Source organism: Tympanuchus pallidicinctus, unplaced genomic scaffold (genome assembly GCF_026119805.1).
Source record: "Tympanuchus pallidicinctus isolate F22 unplaced genomic scaffold, pur_lepc_1.0 scaffold2, whole genome shotgun sequence".
Lineage (NCBI taxonomy): Eukaryota > Metazoa > Chordata > Aves > Galliformes > Phasianidae > Tympanuchus > Tympanuchus pallidicinctus.
Window position 1 is genome coordinate 15,997,358 of NW_026294721.1, and position 7,024 is coordinate 16,004,381.

At 33.9% G+C, this 7,024-nt stretch overlaps 1 long non-coding RNA gene across 2 annotated transcripts; it reads right to left on the minus strand.

Annotated features, from left to right (window-relative positions):
• Positions 1-1,038: 1,038 nt before the first annotated feature.
• LOC128080146 (uncharacterized) lies at positions 1,039-5,010 on the minus strand. Of its 2 annotated transcripts, none has more exons than XR_008206511.1 (3): positions 4,951-5,010; positions 2,010-2,055; positions 1,039-1,197 (listed from the first exon to the last, which is right to left on the minus strand). It is a non-coding gene; the product is annotated as an uncharacterized LOC128080146 (long non-coding RNA). The 2 variants fall into 2 exon arrangements; XR_008206512.1 differs by having other exon boundaries at positions 1,039-1,171; positions 4,951-4,989.
• Between the last annotated feature and the right edge of the window lie 2,014 nt (positions 5,011-7,024).

A 7,024-nucleotide genomic window follows, 5' to 3' on the forward strand; every position in this document is an offset into this window, starting at 1 on the left:
AACCATAATACAAAAACCATTATAATAGCTATGTACTCATTTATTCTGTATTTGGAGAACGACTAATTTTTTTTTACCATATCTCAAGCTATAGAAGGGGAGAAAAATAATTTCACAGAAAGATCCTAAGGTGTTGACAAAAATTCCCCATTTGCAAGGAACTTTGTAAGAGGGATGAGGTGGAGTGAAATTCTGAGTTCTGTGGTAGCATTTGCCGTGTTTCTGCATATGAGTACACAGGACTGAAACCATAGGTGAGCAGCATAGATGGATAGCTGTCATGGCAAGGGTTATTACCCAATAAAGGACAAATAGAATAAGCACAGAGACTTCTTTACACACAAGGCAGCAACAACCAAGTTCTTTCTCCATGAATGAGCTAACCTAGCCTTAGGCATGACTATCTACCAGGATACACACAATTTTAAGACGCAAGTGTAGATACATCAGTTTGATTTGCTGCTGTCCTCATAGAATAGGGAACTTGCTATTATGTCATTGCTCAAAGCAAAACTTGATATTAGTTTCACTGAGGCAGACTAAACAAAGATGCTGTGGTTTTATTTTCAGCAACACAACTTAGTGCTTAATTCTACTTCAGACACTTTCCTAACTAGATACAAACTGACGTAGTTGTTATGAAAATGCTTCCTTTTTTTTTTTTTTACATGTCAATTATTTTGAGGTTACATATGAGGTTCTATATTCTATGCCCAGAACCTCTTAAATGCAGAAAAAAGTTGTTCCAAGTCTTCAGTCCCTGTAATCCTTACTCCCATTCTGTCTCATTGCTCTCTGTGTAAGAAATGGTTTAAGTCTGACAGCCAGTGTAGCAGAATTAACAAGAAGTGAATGGAGGTATAATGGTGGTACTGCTTGACACCTCTGAGTTATAATCTTGTCAGTCTTCTTCCAGACAATACACATCTAGAATACACATAAGAACACTTAAGAGAAGCATTTTGGTGCTACTCACTTACAGAAAAACAACAACAACAAAAAGCACCAAGAAAACCAACCAGACCTGAGATGTTCTTATACGTGAACTTCATCTTTGGCTGAGTCACAGAAGGTGTATACAGGACTACTGAAGAGTCCAGCATGAACACACTGCTTCTGTTTTCAGGCTGGTAGAGACAGGGTGGCATATTTCGATGACTATGTCAGGCAGCTGCAAACATGAAGCCCACAGGTGTACTTCACCAGGAGAGAAAATAAATATGTCCAAGGTTGTAATGAGAACCTTATGAGGGATTTGTGTATTAAAGCAAAATTCGAACTCTTATCCAACAGTGACAGCTGAACCACTGTGGGAAAGAGGTCAGTACCTCTCTGAATAGATAAAATACTGTAATAAACAAATGCAACTCATTAGTAAAAAAATCAAATTATTATGTTTAAAGTTCCATTTCACCCTGCTTATATGTTTGGTCTTAGTTACCACAGAAGAATTACCTTACTGTAAGCAGTTTAAAATTATTTGGGTAAATTTTATTGTAAGAACAAAGGCCTTACAGTCAAAACAAATTATTATTTACCATAGATATCAAAATTATTATAGCATTTTCAAAGAATGAGAATTGTGACATCAGAATTCAATCAAACAGTGTTGTCACTAACAACTTCTGTCTTACCAACTCTAAGCTCAAAATAGAAAAACAGAAGACTGGATTAGGCTTTATTTCACCCATATGTTTTAACTCCTTTTAACTTCTGCTGATACATAAGGATTTCTCTCCTTAAAAGTTATAAACTAGTGAATATAAGGAAGCATCAATCTTTTCACAACTATAATTTAAGTTCTGTGTTTGCTTAGTTGTCATAGTGGTAATAACGTACAACTAAGTTGTAATTCATTAATTTTCAGTTGACTGGAGTTGTAGGAAAGACTTCTCAGACAATGCTAACAGTTTCTTTCCTCATATGCCATATAAAAGAAAACATGACTTTCTAAAGTATAAATGTAGAAGATGAAGGGGTTTAATATAATATTATTTAACAACACTTACACCAATATTTTAGTCCAGTCAAAGTCAAGTTGCTCTAGTGCTTTTCCTGAAACTGAGATGAACAATTATGAGAATGCTTGCTCCCTAATGATTGCTACTATTAGAAATACATCAACATTTTCTATAGAAAGTGTAATAAAAACCTTCTCTTTATCATAAGCATGTAGTAACACCATATACTTCCAATGTCTTTTTCCTTTTCCTCTTGTAGCCTAAAGCCTGTATATTTTTTCTTCATGCTCACACTTCACATGCAGTATAGTATGATCTTTGCTTTATTAAACATGAGAGTTGTTTTCCCTTGAAGCTAAAATAATAACATTGTTGGAAAATACTACCAATGTGAACTATCCCAGACATCTCATTTCTTAAGATAGCTGACCATTTCTAAATACTTTGGAGAAATAAAAAATGTTTTCAAATGGAATAAAACTGTGAACCATAAGTAACACAATCTGCATGTATTTAGAAAAAATTAGAAATATTAGCAGTGTAACTGAGTGAAAAGAATTTGTTCTCTTGGTGTTGACAAACACAACCATGGAGTTAATGATAAAAGCAAAAAATCTAATATGATAAAATAGGTAAATAAATAAATCCAAATAAATGCATGTGCATTTAAGTGCTTGAACTTGCAGTGCTATAAGACAATTTTGAATAATGGTTTCACTAACAGAAGAAAACTGTTCATAAGTTAGCTAATGAGCTAACAAACAATCAGTAATGGATTGCAGAAGTACAATTTTGCTGCTCCCTCTGTTAATCAACATACAAATTGACTTAAACTGCTAATGAAGACCTATAGATATTATAGCACAGAGCATTTAGTTCATGTTAACTTTTAAGACATCATACAAGGCTTTCTTCCAGGCACACCCTATTCACAGTGATTGAATTCACAGTGTTCAAAAACACTGAGAAGAACCTGAAAATCATACTGGGAGCATTCCCTATCTATTACACTCTGATACATGATTACGGCTTCCCTCTCTCTCCACAGTTCAACATAGAAGTGTGTCAGACCTTCAACTGTCTTTTTTCTTTTTCCTGTTTTTTTTATTTTTTATTTCAGACTAGAAATTGTTGCTCAAAAAAACAAAAATTTGCCAACAAATAATACATATTTGAACAGACGCTCGTGGCCTTTTCTGCACTAGAATAGAGGAAAAAAGCAATTATTACTAATTCTTAATACTGTTTTCAAATGCTCCTACTGCACTGAAGTCTTAGTATCCTGATACTTCATGATTCTTCAAGTGATCCCTACATTACTCAAATTATTTTGGACTTTTTATTTTTTAATATTTAAGTGCTAAGCCATAAGATTAAGTTTCACCCCTTCCTAAATTCAGGTTAGGGAACCAACTCACTGAACATAGAAAGAACCCAAAAAAAAACCAACATAAGCAATAACTGAATTAGAGTAGCTGACATAGTATCACTGTCAGTAAACGTAAATATGGAGCAGCCAAGATAGTTTGTGTGATAAACAAAAATTCCATTTGTCAAAGTAAAAGTAACAAGAAGAGACAAATTCATCAACTCTGCAGAAATTAAATAACCCTGAACAAAAACATTTTCATTAATTTGCAAATGTTACACAGAAAGAATAGAGACCTAAGAGCCTCAGTATACCAAAAAATCCTCAGCAAAAAAACAAACAAAAAAACCAACTCCTAGCTTAGCATCAACAAAGCACAGCTTGCAGCAGCTGCTACCAAAGTACTTCAATCACACTTTAACGAAGAGCATCTCCTAAGCCAGCAGAGCTCAATTTTTATCCATGCAAGAGACAGAAAGTGATTCCATAGTCCTGGCAGATGCAGTACTCTTCTCATACTAAAGGGGGCAAATTATTATCACCTGCCAACTTTCCACCCTGTATTCATGTACTTCCATTATTGCACATAATACCAACTGAAAACATGCAATATTTGTTTTGACTTGTATTATTTGATTTGGCACATAACAGAGAGAATAGACAGAATTATTCACTCACTTTCTGAATTTAGATATCACTAATGTAATCAATGCATAGTTAACAAAGTGCCAAAGCTTACCATTTTGTTCACAGATAGCTTAGGAGTGTCATCACAGAACTTAACTGCATATCTGTCTATCTATCTATCTAGTAAAGCTCCAGCCATCTTCCTAGTAACATTTTGTAGGTGCTTTTTTTCACCAGTCATGATATGAAGTATACTTGAGAACTGTAGCTTTAATGATGAGGCCAGAGATGTTCTGTATGCATTAAAACACTTCATTGATAAACTATTGGCAGCATCTATGATAAAAGCAAACTTTAGAACAGTCTCATATTGTCTATGCTATAGTATTTCCTATATATAATACACACTAAACTCAAACCCTTGAATATACATCGCTTCATAATAATTTACCAGTAGTGCACATGTGGAGAAAACAGAGTGGAAAAAAGAAGAGAAAATATACTAGTAGGAAGTCTTTCCTATTTGCATTCTGCCCACCAGAATAGGAAATTGTACTAACTTCCTAAAGAAAATTCAAACTAGTATTTTCAGAGATTTTCAGATCTGTGTGATATTCTTCCCAAAGTATATGCATTGCAGACATGGAACATTATCAAACAAGTAGGTAATAACTCCAGCCAACCTTAACTTAGGAGAAAAAAAGCACACAGAATGTGGGTGCAAATAAATTTCTTTATACTTTTAAAAACAGATATCTCATAAGCTGTTTCTTAAAGACATAATACTTTTTAAAGTGGGACAAAATGCATATCTAACAGCATCTATTAAGCTTCATTGAATCAGTGCAAGTTCAACTGTATTTTAATGAAAGAAGATATAGATAAGTGTATGTAGATAAGTGTATAATCAATGAATGTACAGACATTATAGTTACAAGGTATACCAGAGAGCTTGGCTATTAGCTATTACACCAAAGCAGAAAAGACACTTACCTGTACCCTGAGCTCACTTATGAAACTCCAGCAAAGCACATCTCCAGAAGAGATCCTTCTCCACTGGTAGCCAGCTCTTAAATAGGTCTAGGAGGGGTGCAGCCAGGCTCCACCCCTTCCAGCAGCACAGGTGAATTGCCTTCAGCTGTGCTCCTCTGGCTGACTCATGGCTCGCCTCAGGTGATCAATCAGAGGTTCAGGCCATGATTCAGCAGTTCCCATTCAATAAGCCTTTATAAAAGCAAGTTTTTTGTTTTGTTTTGTTTTGTTTTGTTTTGTTTTGTTTTGTTTTGTTTTGTTTTGTTTTGTTTTGTTTTGTTTTGTTTTGTTTTGTTTTGTTTTGTTTTGTTTTGTTTTGTTTTGTTTTGTTTTGTTTTGTTTTGTTTTGTTTTGTTTTGTAATAAAGAGATGTGGTCCTATCAAACATTTTAACTGACTTACCTGAGAAAGTATTTCACATGACACAGCCACAGGCATGAAAATGTTTTGTAGCTGGAAGTGATGGTACCTATCACAGTTCATTTACCAATTTTGTCTAGACTCTGCAGACTGTAGTTTGAAGGCTTTGCTATAACAATCAATTTGAACAGCTTACTACACACGTCTTTCCTGTTAAAATAAACTTGCTTATGCTAAAGTAACAGAATGGATCTGTAAAAATTCAAGATGAGCATTGCCTCTTTTCAAACTTTACAAGTTTTCATTGACAGCAATTAATATCCAAAAACATTTTCTTTGAGTATTTAAAAGCAAAACAGAATTTTAAAAGAAGACCAGCAGCTTTAAAAATGTTATTAGAGAGAATTACTGCACTAGTGTCATTAAGCATATGTTCTTTCTGCTATCTAATGGCTTTGTTAATACAGAAGGAATAGATTGAAGTGAAATTGCCTATCTTAACCATTTTCATTTCCTAGGGAATTTGAACTCCTAATGCAGAAAGTAATAAATTACACTTTTGGACACTTCTCTTGAGCAAAATCTATACTCAGTGTGTTGAAACAGTATCTGGCAATATATAATTAGTTAGGATCACAGTAATTTTGGTGCCTATTTTTCATTCTCCTTTTACAGAACCTGAGCAGTTTGGATTTTTTTAAAGGCATTCTTCGCTAGACAAAAAAAAAAAAAAAGTGTTTTTAGTGTCTTTTAATGTCATTTTTTAAATAGAAAATTGTCTATTATATTTAATAATGAATTGTATTCTGAAAGCTATAATTCTTACGTGTCTAGAAAATCACTCATTTAGGTAATCAATAAATAGAAAAAATTTGAAGTTGGTTATAAAAAATACAACATTAAAATTATGTTAGAAAATGTTGTGATTTTTTTCTTGTTAGCTCACTGGCCAGTCTTGAAAGGGTGAAATTTTCTTACCTACATCAAAAGCATCCATTTCTCCTCTCTCTGTTTGTTCTGCTATTATACATAAATTAATGTTCTGTTTATACTTAGTTTCTTGATTTTAATTGACCTCCTAAATGCAACCAAAATTATTAAGATGAATGATAAAGTAAAAATTAGTAGTTGTATGAAATGTTTGGACTGAAATGCAGGTATCTACTGCTTCTGTTTTTCAGGAGATGTTAATTGGCTCTAGGCTTGTGTAATTCTGATAATCATAGCTTACAAGTATTTCCGCTTTTTAATTTCCTGATTGCTAATGTAAATGAACACACAGTTCTGAGTATGGAGCAACACCCCAGTTTGTCCTTTTGTAGACAGAAGTCTCACAGCAGCCCTACAGAGACACCTACTACTCTGAACTCCATGCCTCTTGCCTTCTTGCTGTAGTGTGTCTTGCCTTCAGTGGAAAGTTTCACTTCATACAAGTTGCTTTTAAAGTTGACAGGATTTCATGATTTCAAACCCCCCTAAGCTGTTTGTGATCTGAGATAATAATGACCAAAACATTCACAGGAAATATATTGGATTGAATACCACCTGGGTAATACTATGCAATTAATTGAAAAGTTCACATTCTCCTCTAACATCTTCAAATAATGAGTTAACTCGGCTTAGGTCTCACAAGAATAACTGCAGATAATATCCTCACCAAAAAAAAGGTACTGTG